The sequence below is a fragment of the Dendrobates tinctorius genome, unplaced genomic scaffold (genome assembly GCF_039654945.1).
Source record: "Dendrobates tinctorius isolate UK_male_01 unplaced genomic scaffold, ASM3965494v1 ptg000070l, whole genome shotgun sequence".
NCBI lineage: Eukaryota > Metazoa > Chordata > Amphibia > Anura > Dendrobatidae > Dendrobates > Dendrobates tinctorius.
In genome coordinates, this window is record NW_027361738.1 from 38,709,961 (window position 1) to 38,727,808 (window position 17,848).

Sequence of the window (17,848 nt, forward strand, 5' to 3'; positions counted from 1 at the left end):
TATCTATACAATGATCATGTTCACCTTAGCTAAGCAGTAAATATGAGAAGCAAAGATGTTCTGCAGTAATCTGCTATCTTGTACCATGGCTCCACTAATACTAGCCCATCGGGGGGCTCCACTAATACTAGACCATCGGGGGGCTCCACTAATACTAGACCATCGGGGGCTCCACTAATACTAGACCATCGGGGGCTCCACTAATAATAGACCATCGGGGACTTTCACTGACATTTCAGATGAGACTTTCTGTTGCTTTTAATGACCTGGGAAAACCCCTTTGAGCATTCATAATATTTTAATCGTACAGTCTATAAAATTGGAACCTGTTTAGATTTTGCTCACCGCCTGAGTGATGTGGCCACTAGATTTAATTATGTAATGGGCAAGGCCATCTTTAACCAGGGATCTATTGTTTACCCCTTAGAAGCTGGGTGCTTATTGGTGGATAACAATATATTGCTTATGTCCCAGAAACCCTGGTACATACAAGAAGGATATCTGCCTTGTAGGTACAGGTTTGCCTCTTTAACATGATAGATTCCCTTTAAATTATGCGAAATGTAATTAGGAATTGTATACTGGTGGCCCTCTGGGGCCGTGTAACTGCAGCATTACTGCAACCCGCTAAACTGTTGTAGACGTGTAACTACGTGAACCTGTCACTCATGTGGGAGCTGTAGACTAAAGCCAGCCATACACTTAATGATGGCAAACGGACCACTGCTCATTCAGCCGTCAGTGATCTCTCCCTTAACCACCCACACGCTCCTCTGACACAAGTCGGGTCCTTTAAATTTCAACACCTGGAACTTTTTCTCTTCCCTGACATCACATTTCGTCAGGATCGAATAAAAGTACTCAAATGTGTATTTGGGCCTTAAAGGGGTATTCGCATTTCCAAGATCCTATCCCAATATACAGAGTGGGCCATTTATATGGATACACCTAAATTCAATGTGAAGAGGATCATGTGACACATCAAACTTATTGAGAATTTCACAAGAAAAACAATGGATGCCATGAAAAAAAACCCTCCGTATGAGACCCAGAGGTGCAGAATTGGCTCTCTAGTTTGGCTATGATTATACAACGCTTTGCTTGTATGGAGCCATAATACAGTCGTGTGCACAACACCGTACTTTGTAAACACCAGCAAATCTAATAAATGGATAATTAGATACTCGTGTCCAGGGGATTAGCTCGTTATTGTAGCTTCATTGATGTAAAATGGGATAAGCTGCAATAAAAAGTGCCGTCCTATGAACAATGTCTCGGTTTCTTCACACCAATTGCTGTCCGTACACATCGGCAGCAAATAAAATGTTCTTACCACCGACAATTGGTTTAAGTCCGGGATCACACATACGAGAAACTCGGACAAGTCTCACATTTTAATACCCGGCACTGCCGCCTGCACTCAGGAGCGGAGCGTGCGGCTGCATAGAAATGCATGCAACCGAATGCTCCGCTCTCGAGTGCCGGCGGCAGTGCCGGGTATTAACATGCGAGACTCGTCCGAGTTTCTTGCATGTGTGATCCCGGCCTAATATGAAAACGCCCACATCATGTGTCTGACAGGTTCACTGCCAAGAGGGTTTCTGTGGATTCAAATCAGCAATAATTTCTTTAATGGGAAAAAATGGTATGCATTAATTTTTTTTTTTTTGCATTTCTAAAAACTCCATTTATTATCAACATTATGAAAAATATTCAGGATTGAGAGTCCTCAGTGGTTGATACCTTTTAATGGCTAACTGAAAAGATGGTAACACATTGCAAGCTTTCGAGACTACTCAGGTCTCTTCATCAGGCTAGACTAATACAAAATCTGAAGTCACATATTTATGCACAATACAGCCTAGAAAAAATGCAATAGATAAGACAAGTGACGTGAAGCAGAACTATCAATATGGGAGAGGGAGAAACATAAATATAAACATTGGACCAGTTCATAGATAAGGAGTCTGGATGTTTTATGGTCCTCTGATTGGGGTCTAGTTCTGTGTTGCCCCGCAAGGTTTTAACATCCGGACTCCTTATCTATGAACTGGTCCAATGTTTATATTTATGTTTCTCCCTCTCCCATATTGATAGTTCTGCTTCACGTCACTTGTCTTATCTATTGCATTTTTTCTAGGCTGCATTGTGCATAAATATGTGACTTCAGATTTTGTATTAGTCTAGCCTGATGAAGAGACCTGAGTAGTCTCGAAAGCTTGCAATGTGTTACCATCTTTTCAGTTAGCCATTAAAACGTATCAATTACTGAGGACTCTCAATCCTGAATATTTTTCTATCCACTGGCTAACACGGTACAAAGATATACATCTTTCCTGTATCAACATTATGAAGGTTTCTTTGTTTTTTTTGTGAAGTTGCCTTTTTCATATTTTACTTTATGCAATGAAACTTTGTTTTGATTTCTTGCTGCAAGATGATTGGTATTCTTGTGTTACCTGGCATTAAAATTCTAGTAGTGTCTATGAGGCCGGGGTCACATTGCGTTTAGGCAGTCCGTTAACAGACTGCGTTACACCGCGGTGTAACGCAGTCCATCTAACGCTGCCATTGACCCCATTATGTGACGCGTGCCGTCATTCAGTAACGTAGCCTCGGACGCGGGCTGCAGCGTCTGATGCTCCGTCACTGCTAGCGCTGGTGATTCATCTGCACTAGCGGGTATAGCATAACGCTATCATTTGGCGTTTCCGAACATATTCTCTCAACTCTAGTTGTAACGCTACACGAGATAGAGAAAGCTGACTATACACATTGGGTAGCCATGTGCTGAATGTTCGGCCAAAGGCTATCACTCCCGACTCCACATACTTGTGAGCACTGGGGATTTCGGGATTATCTCTGCTGAGAACAAAAGTATCAGGCACTGCCAGTCCACCTGCCCGATGCTTCTCTCTACTATCTGGAGAGAGCCGGGAGCTGCCCATACACATCAGATGGCCGAGCGATCCTCAAAATCTGTGGCTTCAGCCAGCTTTCCGCTAACGTGTATTGGGGCTGTTATTGTGACTGTCCCAAAAAAAGGTAATGGTAAACTGTACCTCCCTTCTAATGGGATGGGGTCCCTTTACCTCTATGTAGCCCACCTGTAATTGGCAAGTAATGGTTCGGTGCTCATATTCTACATGTGTAAGCTATTAAAATGATCCTTTATTAGATTTTAATAACTTCATTATTCACTATTTTGAAGTCTTTTGGGTCCTGGTTTATTAAGCTATTTTCAGCAGAATTCTGGTGAAGTTGCTCAAAAATATTGCAACATTTGGTGTTTACACGCCAGCTATGCCTATATGGACAGGGCATGACTGCACCCACCTGCATAAAGAATTAGGCGCATTGTACTCCAGCAATCCTCTTCTTACACTGGCCTGCACAGCACAGTCTTAATGAATCGTCCCATCTATTTTATTATAGAATTATAAAAACAAAAATTGTTTTTTTTCCCCAAGCCAAATCTGACCACTGTTATTTCACGTTGCCAATACTTGCAGCAAGTCTTTGAAACCAAAATCGGCCAAGATATAAAAGTACATGCGAATAATTGCACTATGCTGGACTATGGATACACTAATACTTTGTATTTTTCCAGTTAATGATCTTCACTTGTAGGCTTTCTGTGAATGCTTTATATGTGTATCAAATTTTTTTTTTATTAAAGTTGTGGATCATTTCATTTGAATCTTCTCTTTTGTTTGTGCAGTGTAGCAATGCCCTGCAGCCCATTGTAGAGCACGGGTTCTTAAGAAGAATGTTGCCATTTTTAGTTTTGCATTGATTTATATAATCATGTATTATTACCGTAAAATGACACGATTTTAACATTTATTTATTTTTTCTGCTGCCAGTTTATATTTGCTGCTGTGTAACTGTTTGGGTATGACACTTGCACACCGCAAATACTGCAGCCATGGGAGACTAGAGACGCACAGACCACAGCCTCCTATATTGCGTCTGCCTCAGCTATGGCCTGTGCATTCCCCATGGGGTGTCCAGTTCATCGCTGCGGGGGAGTCAGGTGCCATTTTATTGTAGTCCAGAACTATGCTCTTGGCTACAATTTACACCCCCATATCACGCAGCTGTTGGTGACAGGAGGTCTGCGCAGTAGTTGTCAGATGTGGTGAACACAGCTCAGGAGCCTGACGCTGTACTATTATCAGACTATTGAGCAGCTCGGTAACCTGGGATTAGTCATACAATATCAGGCTGCCGACCTGTACTCACTTCAGTATTCAGAGTTCATCATCACGCTGCTGTGCTCTGAACACTGACTCCTCTCTGCTCAGTCAGTGTAAAGCCTCATTCAGATGTCCTTACATTATATATCTGAGTGAGGCTTTACACTGAGCACAGCCATTTATCTAGTCTCATCATGTGTGACGGTCTGCTGAGCCGTGTATCTCATGCGGTCACTGAAACGGTGAGCAGCACACCTTCAACTAACAGAATCGGTGCTAACGACCGACCTCTGTGTCACTGTCCACTTGTCAATACCACTTTGCCGTCACTAACAAAATGGCTCCTACGCTTCATCCTGCCTTATCCTTTCCAAACATCTATAAGGCGAGGAGTGACATCTCACACATGGAGCAGATCCCACCAATGTGTACTGCAGTTGCACTATCTCACATTACACTAACTTTTTATGGCAAATATCAGCAGTTGCCCCCCCCACTCCCTCCAGTTTTTAAAGTTGAAAATATGAACAAAAATTGCTATTTTATAACATTAAAAAAATATACATTTTTGCATTTTTTTTTCCAATTGTTGAGAAAAAAATGAATGGGCACATTCCCTTTAAATCTGCCAGATCCATTTGTCATCTACTGTAGATTATAAAGGGAATGTTGCTGATGAAATGTAGCCGTTAAAATGTACTGTTATGCTCTGACTGGAACTAATTGTTCTTTGTTCTGGCTATGATCGCCGTGAAGCCTAAATGCCTGTAGGCCCACTCTGATTGTCACTCGGTATCAGGAAAAAAAATATTTTTTTTAATAAAGCCAATTGGTTCATATTTTGTACTCCTTTAAGTCAATAAGGTAAAGCAAAGTTCTATGATCAACCTCCACCCCTTCCTTCTGATGTCTGCTCCTTCTGACATGGATATATTCTCAAGGTCCATATAAGAACATGGCATAAATATTATTGGCATAGTGTGTTTTTTTTAACCTATGCATTGTCTTAAGCGTTCTGGTTGAAAACCTGAATAAATGTTCGGCACTCCTCACTACGGAATTTTGCAGGAGATAGCAGTAATTACATACACTGGGTGCAGAATTATTAGGCAAATGAGTATTTTGATCACATCATCCTTTTTATACATGTTGTCCTACTCCGAGCTGTATAGGCTTGAAAGCCAACTGCCAATTATGTAAATTAGGTGATTTGCATCTCTGTAATGAGGAGGGGTGTGGTCTAATGACATCAACACCCTATATAAGGTGTGCTTAATTATTAGGCAACTTACGTTCCTTTGGCAAAATGGGTCCGAAGAAAGATTTGACGGACTCTGAAAAGCCAAAAATTGTGAGATGTCTTGCAGAGGGATGCAGCAGTCTTGAAATTGCCAAACTTTTGAAGCGTGATCACCGAGCAATCAAGCGTTTCATGGCAAATATCCAACAGGGTCGCAAGAAGCGTGTTGATAAAAAATGGTGCAAAATAACTGCCCATGAATTGAGGAAAATCAAGCATGAAGATGCCAAGATGCCAATTGCCACCAGTTTTGCCATATTTCAGAGCTGCAACGTTACTGGAGTATAAAAAATCTCAAGGTGTGCCATACTCGGGGACATGGCCAAACTAAGGAAGGCTGAAAAATTACCACCTTTCAACAAGAAACCAAAGATAAAATGTCAAGACTGGGCCAAGAAATATCTTAAGGCTGATTTTTCTAAGGTTTTTTGAACTGATGAAATGAGAGCGACTCTTGATTGGCCAGATGGATGGGCCCGAGGCTGGATCAGTAAAGGGCAGAGAGCTCCACTCCGACTCAGACGCCAGCAAGGTGGAGGTGGGGTACTGGTATGGGCTGGTATCATCAAAGATGAACCTTTTCGGGTGGAGGATGAAGTGAAGCTCAACTCCCAGACCTACTGGCAGTTTCTGGAAGACACCTTCTTCAAGCAGTGGTACAGGAAGAAGTCGGTATCGTTCAAGAAAAGCATGATTTTCATGCATGACAATGCTCCATCACATGCATCCAAATACTCCACAGCGTGGCTGGCCAGTAAAGGTCTAAAAGAAGAAAAAATAATGATATGGCCCCCTTGTTCACCTGATCTGAACCCCATAGAGAACCTGTGGTCCCTCATAAAATGTGAGATCTACAGGGAGTGAAAACATTACACCTCTCCGAACAGTGTCTGGGAGGCTGTGGTGGCTGCTGCACGCGTTGTTGATCGTAAACAGATCAAGCAACTGACGGAATGTATGGATGGAAGGCATTTGAGTGTTATCGTAAAGAAAGGTGGCTATATTGCTCACTGATTTTTTTTTTTGTTTTGTTTTTGAATGTCAGAAATGTTTATTTCTAAATTTTGTGTTGCTCTATTGGTTTACCTGGTGAAAATAAACAAGTGAGATGGGTATATATTTGGTTTTTATTAAGTCGCCTAATAATTCTGCACTGTAATAGTTACCTGCACAAACAGATATTCTCCTAAAATAGCCAAATCTAAAAAAAAACATTCCAACTTGCAAAAATATTAAGCTTTGATATCTGAGTCTTTTGCGTTGATTGAGAACATAGTTGTTATTCAATAATAAAAAGTATCCTCTCAAATACAACTTGCCTAATAATTCTGTACACGGTGTATACTACTACTACTTTTTGAAGCTATTTGACTATGGAGCCAGCCTGGTATGTATCTCGACTCATGCGCCTGACCACAGACTATTCAAAAGTTATTCTTTACGATCTCCATTTGGACTACAAGCCCGGAGCTCGATCCATTTTTTTTTCTTTCTTCTTGATGGCTATAACTTAATTACTTAATCTAAGTTCACATTGTGTCTTTGTCTACGGTCGGGAGCTTGCAGCTAAAGCCCTAGAAAAACGTTTTCCGCTGTTTGTGTTAATGAAGCCATTGATTATAATGATGTAGATGGAGTCGCTGTGTGCTCTGTAGGACATAATTTTTGGACTCGTATGCCTTTTTGAGGCAGACACTAAGATGGCGTCTTGGTGCCTGCCTCAAATAGGCATATAATGATGCCAACATAGAACACTGACTCTGCCTGCATCATTATAGTCAGTGTTCCTGTTGGTGCGAACATCTGAATCCCATTCTCCGAGGCTTCAGACACAAATACTGACAGAGCCACTGATCATAGTCCAACGTGAATATAGTCCAAGTAGGACTGTCTTAGGATGCCCAAGTCCTACCAGTTATGCATGTCTCTAGAAGTTTTTATAAGGGAATAATTGTCACGGCTAGATGATGACCAGGTCACAGCATCTCCCACATCGGCAAGTATGCAGTGAGTAAAGGGAACCTGTCACCTCGTTTTTCAGCTATAAGTTGAGGCCACTGCCTTTCTACAGCTTCCTAGAATGCTGTAGATAAGCCCCGAAAGGCAGTGGCCGCAGCTTATAGCTGAAAAATGAGGAGACAGGTTGCCTTTATCAACGTAAGCCTATTGAGCGTCAGAGCAAGGCCCCATAGGCTTGCATTATAGAAGAAACTTCTCGCTCACACCGAGAGCATAGAGTGAGCCGAAGAGCGATGACTGGCAATTCTGACAGCTAAATTGGAAAGGGTTATTTACAGTTAGAGCAGTCAGACTGTGGAATGCCGACCACAAGAACTAGTAATGGCAGACACTACAACAGCTTTTAACCAGGGCTGGATGATTTCCTCAATACACATAACATTGTGGTTATATTTAATTTAGTGACAAAATGGACAATTGGTGGAGAAAGGTTAAACTTGATGGACCTAGGTCTTTTTCAACCTATGTATGTAACTATGTAGCTATGACATCACACAAAAGAGGAGCCGGACAGAGCTTGATCTCAGAGAAGACGGCAGTAGGGAAGTATATTACCCCACCACACTACAATACATACACGTTTAGTGAAAAAACAAAACTTCATGAGGGTACTTCAAACATGTACGACGTACAGCATTGGTATGCCATATATTTCAGAAATATTCTATTACAAAGGAACATTAATTCAGAATTTTAATTTTATTTTTTTATATTAGGAATTCCCTATCAGTATGTCTTTGGTGTGTGGGAGGAAACCGGAGTACCCGGAGGAAACCCACGCAAACACGGGGAGAACATACAAACTCCTTGCAGATGTTTTCCTTAGTGACATTTAAACCCAGGATCCCAGTGCTGCAAAGCAACAGTGCTAATCACTGAGCCACCGTGCTGCCCAAGTACAGCTTTGATGATGGACTTGCTGTACTAGATGTATATGGTGCCCTAATCAGAGATTGGGCAAATGCATCTTCTGATGCTGCGACCGGCCCTGGATAATCCACGCCGGCAGGATGATATAATCCGGCAGAAGATGGATCCTAGGAGAAGAGATATAAAACTAATGTAAGTAATGGGACTCCATATTAGAGGATACTGCTTTGGTTTCATTGTGGCAGGACGGTAGAGAAACCTTAACTGTGCAGAGGAACAGGATCATTGTCAGTCATCATACATGTGACAATCCCACCACTGACAGATAACATCTTCTCCACATGAATTATTCTCACTGGCCAACATCAAACAACATAGACCTTATTATCACACTTACGTCTTCTAGGTTTTCGCTCTTCTTCTAATTTGGCATTTTCCTCTTCTACCAGTTTTATTGCAGAGTTATTTTTCTTCTCAACTAGAAATACATATAAAAAGTAAAAAAACAAGTCAATGATCATTGTCAGTCATCATACATGTGGCAATCGTATCACTGGGAGTTAACATCTCCTCCTCATGAATAATTCTCAGTCGCCGACATCAGACAATGTAGACCTTGTTGTCACACTTACCTCTGCTAGGTTCTGTCTCTGGGACTATTTCTGGGTCTTCATCATCTCCCAGTTTTAATGCAGAGGTATTTTTTGTCTCATCTTGAAATTCATATAAAAAAGTAAGAAAAACAAGTCAGTGATCATTGTCAGTCATCATACATGTGGCAATCGTATCACTGGGAGTTAACATCTCCTCATGAATAATTCTCAGTCGCCGACATCAGACAACATAGACCTTGTTGTCACACTTACCTCTGCTAGGTTCTGTCTCTGGGACTATTTCTGGGTCTTCATCATCTCCCAGTTTTAATGCAGAGGTATTTTTTGTCTCATCTTGAAATTCATATAAAAAAGTAAGAAAAACAAGTCAGTGATCATTGTCAGTCATCATACATGTGGCAATCGTATCACTGGGAGTTAACATCTCCTCATGAATAATTCTCAGTCGCCGACATCAGACAATGTAGACCTTAATGTCACACTTACCTCTGCTAGGTTCTGTCTCTGGGACTATTTCTGGGTCTTCATCGTCTCCCAGTTTTAATGCAGAGGTATTTTTTGTCTCATCTTGAAATTCATATAAAAAAAGTAAGAAAAACAAGTCAATGATCATTGTCAGTCATCATACATGTGGCAATCGTATCACTGGGAGTTAACATCTCAACGTGAATTATTCTCAGTCGCCGACATCAGACAACATAGACCTTGTTGTCACACTTACCTCTGCTAGGTTCTGTCTCTGGGACTATTTCTGGGTCTTCATCATCTCCCAGTTTTAATGCAGAGGTATTTTTTGTCTCATCTTGAAATTCATATAAAAAAGTAAGAAAAACAAGTCAGTGATCATTGTCAGTCATCATACATGTGGCAATCGTATCACTGGGAGTTAACATCTCCTCCTCATGAATTATTCTCAGTCGCCGACATCAGACAACATAGACCTTATTGTCACACTTACCTCTGCTAGGTTCTGTCTCTACTACTATTTCTGGGTCTTGCTCTTCTCCCAGTTTTATTGCAGATGTATTTTTTGTCTCAACTGGAAATTCATGTAAAAAAGTAAGAAAAACAAGTCAATGATCATTATCAGTCATAGATGTGAAAATCCCACCATTGACATATAATATATCCTCCTCCTGAATTATTCTGTCGCCGACATCAGACAAAATAGACCTTATTGTCACACTTACCTCTGCTAGGTTCTGTCTCTGCTGCTATTACTGGGTTTTGCTCTTCCAGTTTTAATGCAGATGTATTTATTGTCACAACTGGAATTTCATGTAAAAAAGTAAGAAAAACAAGTCAATGATCATTGTCAGTCATAGATGTGAAAATCCAACCATTGACATATAATATATCCTCCTTCTGAATTATTCTGTCGCCGACATCAGACAAAATAGACCTTATTGTCACACTTACCTCTGCTAGGTTGTGTCTCTGCTGCTATTACTGGGTTTTGCTCTTCCAGTTTTAATGCAGATGTATTTATTGTCACAACTGGAAATTCATGTAAAAAAGTAAGAAAAACAAGTCAATGATCATTGTCAGTCATAGATGTGAAAATCCCACCACTGACTTATAGTGATGAGCGAGTGTGCTCGTTACTGGAGTTTTCCGAGCATGCTCGGGTGTTCTCCATGTATTTTGAGCGTACTCGTGAATTAAGTTTTAGTCCCCACCGCCGGATTATTTACGGCTGCTGGAACGCCTGAATACATGTGGGGATTTTTGCTAAAGAACGGCAACCCCACATGTATTCAGGCTGTCATCTGCAAATCATGCAGCTGCGGGGACTGACTGTCTGATGTCGGCGACTGAGAATAATTCCAGAGGAGGATATATTATATGTAGTAATGAGCGAGTGTGCTCGTTACTTGAGTTTTCCAAGCATGCTCAGGTGTTCTCTGAGTATTTTGGGCATGCTCGGAAATTAAATTTTAGTCCCCGCAGCAGCATGGTTTGCAGCTGCTGGACAGTCTGAATACATGTGGGGATGATTGCACGTTTTTTTGGAAATCCTCACATGTATTCAGGTTGTCTAGCAGTCTCAAATCATGCAGCTGCGGGGACTAAAACTTGATTTCCGAGCACGCCCAAACTACTCAGAGAACACCCGAGCATATTCGGAAAACTCGAGGAAAAGCACACTCGCTTATCACTACATATAATATATCCTCCTCATGAATTATTCTCAGTTACCAACATCAGACAACATAGACCTTATTGTCACACTTGCCTCTACTAGGTTCTGTCTCTACTATTTCTGGGTCTTGATCTTCTCCCAGTTTTAATGCAGATGTATTTTTTGTATCAACTGGAAATTCATATAAAAAAAGTAAGAAAAACAAGTCAATGATTATTGTCGGTCATAGATGTGAAAATCCCACCATTGACAAATAGTGATGAGGGAGTGTGTTCGTTACTCCAGCATGCTGGTGTTCTCTAAGCCTTTTGAGCGTGCTCGTGAATTAAGGTTTAGTCCCCGCAGCTGCATGATTTGCAGCTGCTAGATAGCCTGAATATATGTGGGGAGGATTGCCAGTTTCTTCGGAAATCCTCACATGAATTCAGGCTGTCTAGCAGTCTCAAATCATGCAGCTGCGGGGACTAAAACTTGCTTCCCGAGCACGCCCAAACTACTCAGAGAACACCCGAACATGTTAGAAGAGCTCGAGTAACGAGCACAATTGCTCATCACTACATATAATATATCCTCCTCGTGAATTATTCTCAGTCGCCGACATCAGACAACATAGACCTTATTGTCACACTTACCTCTGCTAGGCTCTGACTCTGCGACTATTTCTGGGTCTTGATCTTCTCCCAGTTTTAATGCAGAGGTATTTTTCGCCTCAACTGGAAAATTATATAAAAAAGTAAGAAAAACAAGTCAATGATTATTGTCAGTCATAGATGTGAAAATCCCACCTTTGACATATAATATATCCTCCTCCTCAATTATTCCCAGTTGTCGACATCAGACAACATAGACCTTATTGTCACACTTACCACTGCTAGGTTCTGTCTCTGCCACTATTTCTGGGTTTTTCTCTTCTCCCAAGTTTAATGCAGATATATTTTTCTTCTCAACTGGAAAATCATATAAAAAAGTAAGAAAAACAAATCAATGATAAACTCCTATAAGATTAGAGTCATATCTTTATGGTTGCTGATGCCGGATTGCTATGAGCGCAACCCTGTGGTCGGCGTTCATAGCACACCTGTAATTCTGCTACATAGAGGTGATCTATGCATCTCCTCTATGTAGCAGAGGCGATCGAGTCATGGTAGTTTCTAGCCTCCCATGGAGGCTATTGAAGCATGCCAAAATAAAAAAAAGTTTTTAAAAATATTAAAAAATTAAAAAAAACAAGAGTTTAAATCACCCCCTTTCTCCCCATTCAAAACTAAACTATAAAAAAAACCAAACCTACACATATTTGGTATTGCCATGTTCAGAATGGCCCGATCTATCACTAAAAAAAGGATTAACCCGATCGCTAAATGGCTGAGCGAGAGAACAAATCGAAACGTCAGAATTGTGGGGGTTTTTTGCCGCCGCGTCATTGCATTAAAATGCAATAACGGGCGATCAAAAGAATATATCTGCACACAAATGTTATCATTAAAAACATCAGCTCGGTGCACAAAAAATAAGCCCTCACCCAACCTGAGATCACGAAAAATGGAGATGCTACGGGTCTCAGAAAAGGGCACAATTTTTTTTTTTTTTGCAAAGTTTGGAATTTTTCTTCACCACATAGATAAAAAAGAACCTAGACATGTTTGGTGTCTATGAACTCATAATGATTTGGAGAATCAAAATCGCAGGTCAGTTTTAGCATTTAGTGAACCTAGCAATAAAGCCAATCAAAAATTAGGTGCGGGATTGCACTTTTTTTGCAATTTTACTGCACTTGGAATTTTTTTCCCGCTTTCTGTTACATGACTTGGTAAAAGCAATGGTATTTTTCAAAAGTACAACTCGTCCCACAAAAAACAAGCCCTCACACGGCCATATTGACCTTAAATTAAAAAAGTTATGGCTCTGGAAAGAAGGGGAGCAAAAAACGAAAGCGCAAAACCGAAAAAAGCTTTGGGGGTTAAGGGGTTAAAACATCTGTGTCACATTAAGGGTATATATAGGGTTGGTTTGGGGCCTGATTGAGCCATGGGCAGAGCATTCGTGATCAGTATCAGGCACCAGACTGTATGGCCCCTTATACCTTTAATGCGCAGCACATAAGAGTGAGAATTTTATACATTAAAGTGTTGGCTTGTTGTTTATTTTAAAGGCACAAAAAAGCAGTGATTTTCTGAGCCCTCCTGTAACATTTACATTACATCTTATGATCGGTGACGACAACAAGATGTCCTATAGACCTGCACATACCTGACAATATGGGAGAGGGTGACTTGTTTTCAGTAGTGAAACACTGGTTATCACCATCATTTCTAGTTGGAGAAGATTCGTTCTGCCTGTTTAGTAGAAGAAAAAATAAATAAATTACAAGTGAAAGCAATGAAAAATAAAAAGACTCCTTTCTGTATGGGCAATTAGGACACTTGGATAAAATGGAGGAGATACGTTGCACAGGACTGCCTTCTATCAGCAAGAATGAAGAATAGCTAGTAATAAAGGGCTTTAATGAAATGGAAATGAAAGGCTGGTCACAATGATCAGCTGTTATCACCAGCGTTATCACAAGCCAGACCCCACAGTGATGATCAATCATGGGGCGGTGGGTTCTGGATTTAGTATTGTGTCATATGCGTCTTGTATTTGGTATTCTGAAGATATGTCAGTACTATACCCTGTAATAATAATCTACTCACACGTCTGAGTGCTTTGTGCTGCTCTCTAGAGAACAATCTGGAGATGGCTCATCGTCCTCATCGCTCATCATCCTGGTATCGGTTGCATATAGCTAAAATACACAGAGTAAAATTAAATATAAATATATATATAGTATTTTCATAGTATTTTAGCTATAGTTTTGTGGATTTACTGATCACATACTCACCTTAGAAAGTCTTTGAGATGATGACACATAGTTTAGGCTTTCTGGCCAGTCACCGACCTTCTCACTTGTGTCACCCTCATCTGAATCCATATGTTTTGGTCTCTCAATATCAGCTACAAAATACAAGTATTATCAGAGATTATTAATATAATCACAGTCACCATGTTATTACTAATAATGATGGGAACATAATGTCACATAAAATAAAAGACAAGACGTTTAAACGGCAGCTTTCACCCGATGACGTCTCATTCTACTTACTGTCAAAGTAGTTGGTGTCCTCCTCTGACATAACAAATGGCCTAAACACTGGCTGCCGATGTTCAAGATTCTCAAAGTCTAACTTACTCAGGAATGGATGACTCTTGATTTCATTTGCTCCTCCTGGAAATGGAAGACAAGAAAAAAGTGATCCAGACAATGTTAGGAAGACTGTACATTTTATGGTAAACTAAACTGAAGACATAGCAGAGCCAAAATATACTGTAAGTCATGGCATGAAGAATGGGGAATGGACAAGGAGGTAACGCAGAGACCGCAGTGCTGATCCTCATGGAAATGATCTATTTGTCAGGTCACAGAGGAGTTATAAGTCATTATTAATACTACTATATACATTACCTGTCCCGAGTCTATGTCTTGGATCTTTTATGAGCAGCTGAGTAATGAAGTCTTGAGCTTTGGGATGAACAGCATGATTTTTAAATTTCAAAGTGATGTCTTCTGTTATATAAAAAGTAAATGTTACAGAAAAGAAAGTCTCTACATTTACAATCATTTAAAAAAGCTATCAAAAACAACAAGTAACTAAACCAAAGAATGAACCTAACAACTGAACCAAATTACTATGGCATCACACAGCATTCAGATTATTTTACTTACCCGTGGTGATTCTCTTTAACATATCCTTTTTGTGTCTTCCTTCAAATGGCACATCGCCAGTAAGAAATTGATATGTGATGATCCCTATTGACCACCAGTCAATAGGCCTTCCGTAGCCCACCCCTAAGAAGACTTCTGGGGCTGTATAATACAAGGCGCCAGTCGTCTAGAAACCAACAGAACAATGAGAAGATGATCAATGAAAATAACTGTGACAAGTAATATCAGTGGAAACATTTTCCATGTGAGAAAATATGATAGAAGCAGAAATAGATCAGATCTGTAAAGAATAAGTTTTTTATGTATAGCTAACCCCATCATCAGGGAACTCTCTGGTGATGTCTTTAGTTCGAGCCTTGTAGATGTCTGATGTTGGTCTCATGAGTCCGAGTTTTGAAATCCCAAAATCGGTGACTTTGATATGTCCAGTTGATGATATCATGAGGCTGTGAAAGAAAAGACATTGTCAGCCCTAAGTAATACCCCACAGACTGTATACCAAACTATAACTGTCTGTCCCTTTATTATACTGCAGCGTTCACTTACTTCTCAGGCTTCAGGTCTCGGTGAACCACACCATAGCTGTGCAGATATTCCACAGCAACAACCGTTTCTGCAATGTACAAGTGGGTCCAGCGGAGGGTGAAATGACCATATATGTCAAGGAGATGCTGACAGTCTCCTCCTAGAGTAGAAAGCAAATATGACAGGTGAGGGTTTGTTACAATATAAATTACACATGATGAGTGTGAATGAGAAATAAGCTGAGACACTGGGGCAGGGAGTCAATCATAGAGATACACTGTGTGATGTAGAGCGTATGCTGTATACTGCAGAGTAATCCTATGCAAAAAGAGAGCTGAGATCTGCCCCCTGCTGGTAAACTCTTACATTACACTGTCAATCTCTGACAGCGGCATTTACAGCAGGTGACCTGGAGGCGAGCTGCTCTAAGCGCTCATCGCCCCCATTCCATGTCAGTGGTTTGCTATGGCTGCTGAGTGTCTGTGGAAGACGACTGTCCTTGCCATTATGGTGCTTCTGTGAAGGTCAGTGTGTAGCTCGGCTTCATAGGGGACCAAGATTTTCACCATACTCTGCAATGCCCATATTACAGTACATAGTAATTACGATTATATAATCACAAGTTCAGGCCCCTTATGGAGACCAAAATATAAAATAATAATAAAAATATTTGGGGAAAGAAAATTAAATATAAAAATCACTTTTTCTCCATTCAAAATAAATAATAAAAAAACAAATAATCTCAGGTGGAATAGCAGTGTTTTTGTTCCCCCAACATCAGAAAAAAATGCAATAAGAAGCAATGAAAATTATTATCTGTCAGAAAGAGGTAACCCTCCTGAACTGGTCTTCTGAGCATGTAGATTAATGAGATATAAATACATTGGTAGCTTTATATATTTAAGCAGAAATGGGCTGGATAGAGATACAATGGATATGTCTTACCTGCTTCAAAGTCCATGACCATACACAGATTTTGTTTAGTTGGGAAGGAGCAAAGTGTGGAGACAACAAAGGGACAATCAGCGAATATTGCGATGTCCCTTTCCAGATAGGCCATTTCAAGATACTCTGGAACCTCCAGTTCGCTCCTGGCTTGTTTCTTCATGGCGAATACCTTGTTTGTGTCTTTATGACGCACTAAGTGGACGGCCCTGTAGAGGAGAAAAATCCATAATTTATACAGAATTCTTACTAACAGTCTGTCTATATGTCAAATGATCTTCTGTACTAATAGTTAATAGTGATGAGCGAGTATGCTCGTTACTCGAGATTTCTGAGCATACTCGGGTGATCTCCGAGTAGTTTGGTCGTGCTCGGAGATTTAGTTTGTGTCACCGCAGCAGCATGATTTGCGGCTGCTGGATAGCCTGAATACACGTGGGGAATGCCTGTTTGTTAGGAAATTCCCACATTTATTCAGGGTGTCTAGCAGCCAACAAATCATGCAGCTGCGGTGACACAAACTAAATCTCCGACCACACCCAAACTACTCGGAGATCACCCGAGTATGCTCGGAAATCTCGAGTAACAAGCATACTCGCTCATCACTAATAGTTAGTACTAGATGTATGGCCGTCACTAGAAATCAATGTCTGGAAAGGCACAAAATAACTCAGCATGAATGATCGCTTATGGGAGGTTTTCATCCATATCACATGATAACTGAGCTGAATCGTGACAAGTAGACATGGACCAGACGACTAGATGTAGATTAGATCTAGTGCAAAGTGGTATCGATAACAACAGCTCGACCCACAAAAAACAAGTCTTTACAAAGCTCTATGGGATGAAAAAATAAAAATGTTACAGATCTTGGACAACAGTAACATTAAGGCTGTGTACCCATGTTGCGGATTCTATGCATTTTTGCCGCATTTTTCGCCATGAAAATGCTGCGAAAATGCATACAGAACGCCCCCTATGCATTCCTATGGCATTCCGCACATGCTGTGCTAATGCTGCATTTTTTTCCACGGCAGAATTGCATAACGGAAAAAAACGCAGCAGGCTCATTATTTTTCCAGAATCGCCGCAATTCCGCAAAGAATCGCCGCAATTCTGCACACATTGGAATGCATGAGTTCTGCTTTCTTTCCGCATGTGGCTATGCCCACCATGCGCAAAGTGAGCGAATCATGTGCGGATGGTACCCAGGGTCTGGAGGAGAGGAGACTGTCCTCCAGGCCCTGGGTACCATATCCCTGTAAAAAAAAGAATAAAGAATAAAAAATCGGGTTATACTCACCTTCTGGAGTCCCGCGCAGCCTTACCAATGCTCCCGCCAACTCTGTTCCCTATAATGCCTTGCGGCAAGGACCTGTGATGACATAGCGGTCTTGCGAGACAGCTACAGTATCGTGAGACTGCTACGTCATCAAAGGTCATTGTCACAAGGCATCGCTGGGAACGGGA